Below are 9,864 nucleotides of genomic sequence, written 5' to 3' on the forward strand. Positions count from 1 at the left end.
ATATATCTTTATCGGCCCACTGGAAGATCATGAAATAATAAATAAAAGTTAGAGCATTCATTCAACAGCTTTTTTGCAGCAGAAGCCTTCTGTTCATGATAATTGCATTACATTTGCTTTGTAAAAAAAGAGGTAAACAGTTATAATAAATAAATAGCTTAATGTAGGTATAGATTTGGCAATTCACCTTAAAAAATCTCCAATGTAGCCACTGACAAACCGTTTCTATTACAGAGTTCAAAAGGTTAAAAAAACTTTGTGGCTGGTGGTTTGAGTATTTTTTACAGAAACTCTTGTGTCCATGCTCCTTCCTCGTGTTTTGAATAAACACCACCTCTTCTAAAACTGCTGGCTCGCTAATCGTCCACTGTCTCCCTGTGTGTTTCTCCCAGAGGACATAATGTAGTAAATTAGACACTGGTTTGCGTCAGCGTGTCATTCTAAATAACAGCTTAGCTACTGTAAGTCAGCGGTTTTTGTGGACGTAGCATCGGGGGATTTTTTGCTGCTCTGGTTATAGCTGTCAAAAATCTGCCGTTTCCGTAGATAAGCATTGATGTAAACTTCTATTAGTCGGACTTCATGTTGCTGCAGGAGAAGGGGAAGCTTTAGTTTTCGGGGGGAAAACGCAACACTTTCCTCAGCAGGTGATTCTTCCTGCAGAATATAACGAGGAAACGGAATTATTGTACAACTGAGTGTATCTTCTGAAAGCAGAAGGAGTGACGCTCGCTGAGGGATTTCCTGATGAGCAGTGAATTAGCTGGTGTCACGTCATTGGCAGCAGAATATTACAGATGTCCTGTGAACCCTCAGTCTGGTTCAAACCGCTCCGGGACAGAAGAAAACCGTCGTCAATTTGCTGGCGAAAATCGGGCTGATTACAGTGTCACAGCCATCAAATCCACAGAATAGTTAATATCCTCTTCATTGTGAAGTTGTTTAAATCCCTTAAGGGTCCACTGGCATGTCGAATGTGGTTTTAACAGGAGAAATGAAAGCAAAGCCCCCCCCCCCTGCAAAATATAATTATAGTCTGAGTTATGAGCAGTGTAGTGATTGTCCAGCCACTGGGAGAGCACCTGCGTTTCCAGATACCATCATTCCAGATACGTCTTGATTTGATGTTTTTCCGAGCCAGAGGTTATTTACTTCTATTGTTTTTAATCTGCATGGAGGAGGGCGGCGCCCGTGGAGGCTGCGGTGGGAGAAACAAAAGGTGCAGCGATAAACCTCTGCATGTTTGAAGACGGTAGAAGTTCAGTCGGAGGTCAGGAAGCGTTAAGGAGAGGAAACAAGAGGAAGAACGTGCCCTCACACATTTCAATAACACGAAGCGTGAGTGTCAACAGCCCCTGGGAATCTCTACAGATCGATCTTCAGGACTCGGACTTCATGTTGGGGTCTTGTCCTGCTGGAGACTGAATTTGGGGCCAATCAGAAGCCACAGTTGCAGTAGTCTAAACCTTTAAAGTGCCCAGCGTTTGCACAGTGATGCAGCTTGAGTGCTTTAAAAACAATATTATATATTATATTATATCTTAACAAAATATACTGTTACACAGAAATACTACATCATGCATTTTCTGTGTTGATTTTCTGTTTCACTCAACTCATAAAGAAGTCATCCGAAGCAGAATCTTGCTCTTTGAAAATTTTTTATTGATAAATCCTTAAAATCTTTGGGGGGGGTTGAATATTTCTGATTGCAACTGTACATACATCCGTTTCTCACGGCTGTAAAAAGTTAGCCTACTGTATACAAATGAACTTGGTATTAACATGAACATGGCTTCAGTGTAACAAGTAATCAACATGCTAAGTAATGACAAAGACGTTCAACAACAACACAAAGTCATAGGTTTACTTTTCTGGCAGACAATGTTCCTAACCAGCTGCATCCAGGCTCCAGCTGAGCTCGGCTCACCTCGTCTGGTTTTCAACTTCCTTTAAGTTCCCTGTTATAAGCTAACTTCTGTTAAAAAAAAGTGTTAAAATCTCCCTAATTCCTGAGCTTAATTTCCCATGGAAAGTTTCCAGAATGTTTACGGAAATGTTCCGCCCCTTTGCAACACTAATCAGGATCGGTACAGGTTCTAAAACATCACACAAACTGATTTCTACATTGATTTAGAAAACAACAGCAACATTAGTTCTTTCAAACACATTCATGTCAGTGTAATTATAGATTTCTGTCTTTACAAAGTGAGAACTAAATATGTGTGATAAAGGAAGGTCAGTGTTTGATTAACAGCTGATCTCTGTGCAGAGCAGAAACTTCACCACAACGAACTTTGATTAACAAACATGGAGACAAAAGAAGTTTAAGATTTACACACAGAATCTAAATCAATGCTTTTAATGACTCGAGGCTATTTGAGTTTACAGAACTCTATGGATCCAAAAATATGAACCCTAACTCCAGCATAGAGCGGCTGAGTGAATGTGGTCTGGACTCTGTGGAGGAGAGTCATGGTGTCAGAGACGCTGTAGAAGGACAGAACACCTGCTCTGTGATCCAGGTACACTCCTACTCTGGAGGACTCAGGACCTGACACTGGAGTCGTGATCCTGTTGTAATCAAAGCTATAACTGTTTCCACCACAAGATAATGACCAAGATTTATCATTGAATCCAAATCTACATTCATGTAGGCGTCCTGCTCTGCTGATATTCTTGTATGTGACTGCTACAACAACTCCCCCCAACCACAACGCCCCCACCTCCACCTCCCAGTAACAACGTCCAGTCAGACTCCTTCTACTCAGGACCTGAGGCCAATCAGTGAATCTGTCTGGGTGATCAGAATAAGACTGTTCTTCACTCATATGTGTTACTTTTCTGTTTCCCTCATATAATAACAGACCTCTGTGTGCTGTGTTTGAATCCAGTGTGATTTCCTGTGAATATTTTAAGAAGTCAGCTCTGGTCTCTGGCTCTGGTTGTGGCAGTAAAACATCCACTTGAGACACAATCTGTAAAATCTGTGTCTCTGTCTCACTCAGAATGTCCTGTATTTGACCTCTGACCTGTGACACAGCTGCTGTCACGTCCTCAAAGTACCTCAGAGGACGGATCCTGATGCTGGATGAGTGTGTAGATTCACTGAGTGGTGACAGTGAGGGGTAGTTGTGTAGAAACTGGTGCTGATCCTCTGTGTCTGAGAGCTGCTTCAGTTCATGGTCTTCCCTCTTCAGTTCAGTGATCTCCTGCTCCAGTCTCTCCTGAAGCTCTCTGACTCGACTCACTTCAGTTTCCTGCTGGGATCTGATCTGCTGCTTCACATCAGAGCTTCTTTTCTCCAGCAGACGGATCAGCTCAGTGAAGATCTCCTCACTGTCCTCCACTGCTTTATCAGCAGAGCCATTGACGGCCTCCTCCTCCTGTTGAAGCAGCTTCATGTCTTTCTCTGAGTCCTGGACTCTCTGCTGGATTGTTTGTCTCCTCAGCCCGAGCTCTCTCTGCCTCTCAGTCCTTTCTGCTGCAGCTGACACTGTGTCGTGGCCTTTATGTTCCTCCACAGAGCAGAGATAACAGATACACTGCTGATCAGTGCGGCAGAACATCTTCATCACCTCGTCGTGACGAGAGCAGATGTTCTCCTGGAGCTTCTCCGAGGGCTCCACCAGCTTGTGCTTCTTAAATGGAGCTGACTGAAGATGAGGCTGGAGGTGTTTCTCACAATAAGAGGCCAAACAATTCAAACAGGACTTGAGAGCTTTCAGTTTTCTCCCAGTGCAGACATCACAGGCCAAATCTTCAGGTCCAGCATAGCAGTGATCAGCAGGAGCAGCTTGGAGTCCAGTCTTCTTCAGCTCCTCCACTAAAGCAGCTAACATGGTGTTTTTCCCCAGGACAGGTCTCGGTGTGAAGGTCTGTCTACACTGAGGACAGCTGTAGCTTCCTCTCTCCTCCTCTTTGTCCCAGTGGGTGTTAATACAGCTCTTACAGTAGCTGTGTCCACAGACAGTAGTCACCGGATCCTTCAGTAGATCCAGACAGATCGGACAGGAGAGTATTTCTCTGTCCAGTTGATTTTCTTGCTGCGCCATTTCAGCTGCTGCCAGAGACTGTTGAACAGTTTCACTTCCTCTGAACAGATACAGATCTCTGCTCCTCCCCCTCTCGTTCACTCCCTGCAGTGACTCATCTCACACAGTTCCCAGCTTGTTGTTCACTGGTTCTTACAATGACACATCTGTGAAGGGAGGAGACACAGACATGTCCTGACTGGGAGGAGCTGCTTGTGTTTGAGGAAGAAGTTGTTGGTGTTTGAGGTTTTACTGCATTTCCCAGCGGCCTGTTCTCACCTGTTGTTCAGAGGAGATTCAGTGAGAGGCAGGGTGTGTTATCCTTCATTCACAACACACAGGAACAATTACTGTCAAATCAAATAGATGAATTTAATAAAAATAAATCACATCTTTATTTATAAAGCACATCTCAAAACTAACAAAGAAAAACTCGTTAAAACAACAAATACAAACTCACTCATAGAAGAATGAAAAACTAGTAGAATAGAGTAGAACAAAGGTTAAGTTAAGGTTAAGGTCGTCTTTACTGTCCCCGAGGGACAAGTTGGATTGTAAACAGTAGTCACACACAACCCATACACATAGACCTCAGACAAACTGCGGTTCGAACCCAAACAGAGCGAGGACGGCAGCAGCAGCGTTAAGCTCCAGCGATGAAGAGCAGCTGCAGTGGAATCAACACGTCCTCTTTATCAATGTACAGGACATTTCTCCCTGTGATCACCGGGGTTTTCCATGGAAACTTCCTGACACACAGACCTGAGACCTGCAGCTGTACGACCAGTTCCCCGGGTCCCCAAGTTGGGTCGCTTTGTCCTTCAGCGTGTCATTCTAAATAACAGCTTAATTACTGTAAGTCATTTTTTTTTTTAGACGCAGCATCGGGGGATTTTTTGCTGCTCTGGTTATAGCTGTCAGAAATCGGGCCGTTTCCGTAGATAAGCATTGGTGTACACTTCTATTAGTCGGACTTCATGTTGACACAGGAGGCGGTGAAGCTTTAGTTTTCGGGAGGAAACCGTAACACTTTCCTCAGCAGGTGATTCTTCCTGCAGAATAAAACGAGGAAACGGAATAACTGTACAACTGAGTGTATCTTCTGAAAGCAGAAGGAGTGACGCTCGCTGAGGGATTTCCTGATGAGCAGTGAATTAGCTGGTGTCACGTCATTGTCAGCAGAATATTACAGATGTCCTGTGAACCCTCAGTCTGCTTCAAACCGCTCCGGGACAGAGGAAAACCGTCGTCAATTTGTCGGCAAAAATCGGACTCATTACAGTGTCACAGCCATCAAATCCACAGAATAGTTAATATCCTCTTCATTGTGAAGTTGTTTAAATCCCTTAAGGATCCATTGGCATGTCGAATGTGGCTTTAACTGGAGAAATGAAAGCAAAGCCCCCCCCCCTGCAAAATACAAATATAGTCTGAGTTATGAGCAGTGTAGTGATTGTCCAGCCACTGGGACTGCGTTTCCAGATACGTCTTGATTTGAAGTTTTTCCGAGCCAGAGGTTATTTACTTCTATTGTTGTTAAATCCGCAGGGAGGAGGGCGGCGGCCGTGGAGGCTACGGTGGGAGAAACAAAAGGTGCAGCGATATATTCTGCATGTTTGAAGACGGTGGAAGTTCAGTCGGAGTTCATGAAGCGTTCTGGAGAGGAAACATGAGGAAGAATGTGCCCTCACACATTTCAATAACATGAAGCGTGAGTGTCAACAGCGCCAGGTAATCTCCACAGATCGATCTTCAGGACTTGGACTTCATGTTGGGGTCTTGTCCTGCTGGAGACTGAATTTGGGGCCAATCAGAAGCCACAGTTGCAGAAGTCTAAATCTTTTAAGTTCCCAGCGTTTGCACAGTGATGCAGCTTGAGTGCTTTAGAAACAACAATATTATATATTATATTATATCTTAACAAAATATACTATTACACATAAATACTACATCATGCATTTTCTGTGTTGATTTTCTGTTTCACTCAACTCATAAAGAAGTCATCCGAAGCAGAATCTTGCTCTTTGAAAAAACTTTATTGATAAATTCTTAAAATCTTTGGGGCGGTTGAATATTTCTGATTGCAACTGTACATACATCCTTCTCTCACGGCTGTAAAAAGTTAGCCTATTGTATACAAATGAACTTGGTATTAACATGAAAATGGCTTCAGTGTAACAAGTAATCAACATGCTAGGTAATGACAAACACGTTCAACAACACAAAGTCATCGGTTTATTTTCTGGCAGACAATGTTCCCTACGAGCTGCATCCAGGCTCCAGCTGAACTCGGCTCGCCTTCCTTTAAGTTCCCTTTTATATTCTAACTTCTGCAAAAAAAGTGTAAAAATCTCCCAAATTCCTGAGCTTAATTTCCCATGGAAAGTTTCCAGAAAGTTTACGAAAATGTTCCGCCCCTTTGCAACACCGATCAGGATCAACACAGGTTCTAAAACATCACACAACCTGATTTCTACGTTGATTTAGAAAAGAAAAGCATCATTAGTTCTTTCAAACACATTCATGTCAGTGTAATTATAGATTTATGTCTTTACGAAGTGAAAACTAAATATGTGTGATAAAGGAAGGCCTGTGTTTTATTGACAGCTGATCTCTGTGCAGAGCAGAAACGTCACCACGACGAACTTTGATCAACAAACATGGAGACAAAAGAAGTTAAAGATTTACACACAGAATCTCAATCACTGCTTTTAAAGACTCAAGTCTATTTGAGTTTACTGAACTCTGCTGTGGATCCATCATTAACCCTAACTCCAGCACAGAGAGGCTGAGTGAATGTGGTCTGGACTCTGTGGAGGAGAGTCATGGTGTCAGAGACGCTGTAGAAGGACAGAACACCTGCACTGTGATCAAGGTACACTCCGACTCTGGAGGACCGAGGACCTGACACTGGAGTCGTGATGCTGTTATAATCAAAGCTATAACTGTTTCTACCACAATATAACGACCAAGATTTATCATTGTATCCAAATAAACATTCATGTGAGTTTCCTGCTCTGCTGATATTCTTGTATGTAACTGCTACATCAACTCCTCCCCCCACCCCCACCTCCAACTCCCAGTAACAACGTCCAGTCAGACTCTCTCTACTCAGGACCTGACGCCAATAAGTTAATCTGTCTGGGTGATCAGAATAAGACTGATCTTCTCTGATACGTGTAAATTTTCTGTTTCCCTCAGATAATAACACACGTCTGTGTGCTGTGTTTGGATCCAGTGTGATTTCCTGTGAATATTTTAAGAAGTCAGCTCTGGTCTGTGGCTCTGGTTTTTGCAGTAAAACATCCACTTGAGACACAATCTGTAAAATCTCTGTCTCTGTCTCACTCAGAATGTCCTGTAGTCGACCTCTGACCTGTGACACAGCTGCTGTCACGTCCTCAAAGTTCCTCAGAGGATGGATCCTGATGCTGGATGAGTGTGTAGATTCACTGAGTGGTGACAGTGAGGGGTAGTTGTGTAGAAACTGGTTGTGATCCTCTGTGTCTGAGAGCTGCTTCAGGTCATGGTCTTTCCTCTTCAGCTCAGTGATCTCCTGCTCCAGTCTCTCCTGAAGCTCTCTGACTCGACTCACTTCAGTTTCCTGCTGGGATCTGATCTGCTGCTTCACATCAGAGCTTCTTTTCTCCAGCAGACGGATCAGCTCAGCGAAGATCTCCACACTGTCCTCAACTGCTTTATCAGCAGAGCCATTGACGGCCTCCTCCTCCTGTTGAAGCAGCTTCACGTCTTTCTCTGTGTCCTGGACTCTCTGCTGGATTGTTTGTCTCCTCAGCCCGAGCTCTCTCTGCCTTTCGGTCCTTTCTGCTGCAGCTGTAACTGTGTCGTGGCCTTTATGTTCATCCACAGAGCAGAGATAACAGATACACTGCTGATCAGTGCGGCAGAACATCTTCATCACCTCGTCGTGGCGAGAGCAGATGTTCTCCTGGAGCTTCTCCGAGGGCTCCACCAGCTTGTGCTTCTTCAATGGAGCTGACTGAAGATGAGGCTGGAGGTGTTTCTCACAATAAGAGGCCAAACAAACCAAACAGGACTACAGAGCTTTCAGTTTTCTCCCAGTGCAGACATCACAGGCCACATCTTCAGGTCCAGCAAAGCAGTGATCAGCAAGAGCAGCTTGGAGTCCAGTCTTCTTCAGCTCCTCCACTAAATCAGCTAACATGGTGTTTTTCCCCAGGACAGGCCTCGGTGTGAAGGTCTGTCTACACTGAGGACAGCTGTGGCTTCCTCTCTCCTCCTCTTTGTCCCAGTGGGTGTTAATACAGCTCTTACAGTAGCTGTGTCCACAGCCAGTAGTCACTGGATCCTTCAGTAGATCCAGACAGATCGAACAGGAGAGTATTTCTCTGTCCATTTGATTTTCTTGCTGCGCCATTTTAGCTGCTGCCAGAGACTGCAGAACAGTTTCACTTCCTCTGAACAGATACAGATCTCTGCTCCTGCCCCTCTCGTTCACTCCCTGCAGTGACTCATCTCACACAGTTCACAGCTTGTTGTTCACTGGTTCTTACAATGACACGCCTGTGAAGGGAGGAGACACAGACATGTCCTGACTGGGAGGAGCTGGTTGTGTTTGAGGAAGAAGTTGTTGGTGTTTCAGGTTTTACTGCATTTCCCAGCGGCCTGTTCTCACCTGGTGTTCAGAGGAGATTCAGTGAGAGGCAGAGTGTGTTATCCTTCATTCACAACACACAGGAACAATTACAGTCAAATCAAATAGATGCATTTAATAATAATAAATCACATCTTTATTTATAAAGCACATCTCAAAACTAACAAAGAAAAACTCGTTAAAACAACAAATACAAACTCACTCATAGAAGAATGAAAAACTAGTAGAATAGAGTAGAACAAAGGTTAAGTTAAGGTTAAGGTCGTCTTTACTGTCCCCGATGGACAAGTTGGATTGTAAACAGTAGTCACACACAACCCATACACATAGACCTCAGACAAACGGCGGTTCGAACCCAAACAGAGCGAGGACGGCAGCAGCAGCGTTACGCTCCAGCGATGAAGAGCAGCTGCAGTGGAATCAACACGTCCTCTTTATCAATTCACAGGACATTTCTCCCTGTGATCACCGGGGTTTTCCATGTGAGACGTCCTGACACACAGACCTGAGAGCTGCAGCTGTACGACCAGTTCCCCGGGTCCCCAAGTTGGGTCGCTTTGTCCTTCAGCGTGTCATTCTAAATAACAGCTTAATTACTGTAAGTCATTTTTTTTTTTAGACGCAGCATCGGGGGATTTTTTGCTGCTCTGGTTATAGCTGTCAGAAATCGGGCCGTTTCCGTAGATAAGCATTGGTGTAAACTTCTATTAGTCGGACTTCATGTTGACGCAGGAGGCGGTGAAGCTTTAGTTTTCGGGAGGAAACCGTAACACTTTCCTCAGCAGGTGATTCGTCCTGCAGAATATAACGAGGAAACGGAATTACTGTACAACTGAGTGTATCTTGTGAAAGCAGAAGGAGTGACGCTCGCTGAGGGATTTCCTGATGAGCAGTGAATTAGCTGGTGTCACGTCATTGGCAGCAGAATATTACAGATGTCCTGTGAACCCTCAGTCTGCTTCAAACCGCTCCGGGACAGAGGAAAACCGTCGTCAAGTTGTCGGCAAAAATCGGGCTCATTACAGTGTCACAGCCATCAAATCCACAGAATAGTTAATATCCTCTTCATAGTGAAGTTGTTTAAATCCCTTAAGGATCCACTGGCATGTCGAATGTGGCTTTAACAGGAGAAATTAAAGCAAAGCCCCCCCCCCCTGCAAAATTCAATTGTAGTCTGAGTAATGAGCAGTGTAGTGA

At 44.3% G+C, this 9,864-nt stretch overlaps 1 pseudogene; it reads right to left on the reverse strand.

Moving 5' to 3' along the window:
• Window positions 1–2,372: 2,372 nt before the first annotated feature.
• On the reverse strand, window positions 2,373–8,430 carry LOC133015047 (E3 ubiquitin/ISG15 ligase TRIM25-like; annotated as a pseudogene).
• Window positions 8,431–9,864: the final 1,434 nt, after the last annotated feature.

This window comes from Limanda limanda, chromosome 12 (assembly GCF_963576545.1).
Source record: "Limanda limanda chromosome 12, fLimLim1.1, whole genome shotgun sequence".
NCBI classification, from domain to species: domain Eukaryota; kingdom Metazoa; phylum Chordata; class Actinopteri; order Pleuronectiformes; family Pleuronectidae; genus Limanda; species Limanda limanda.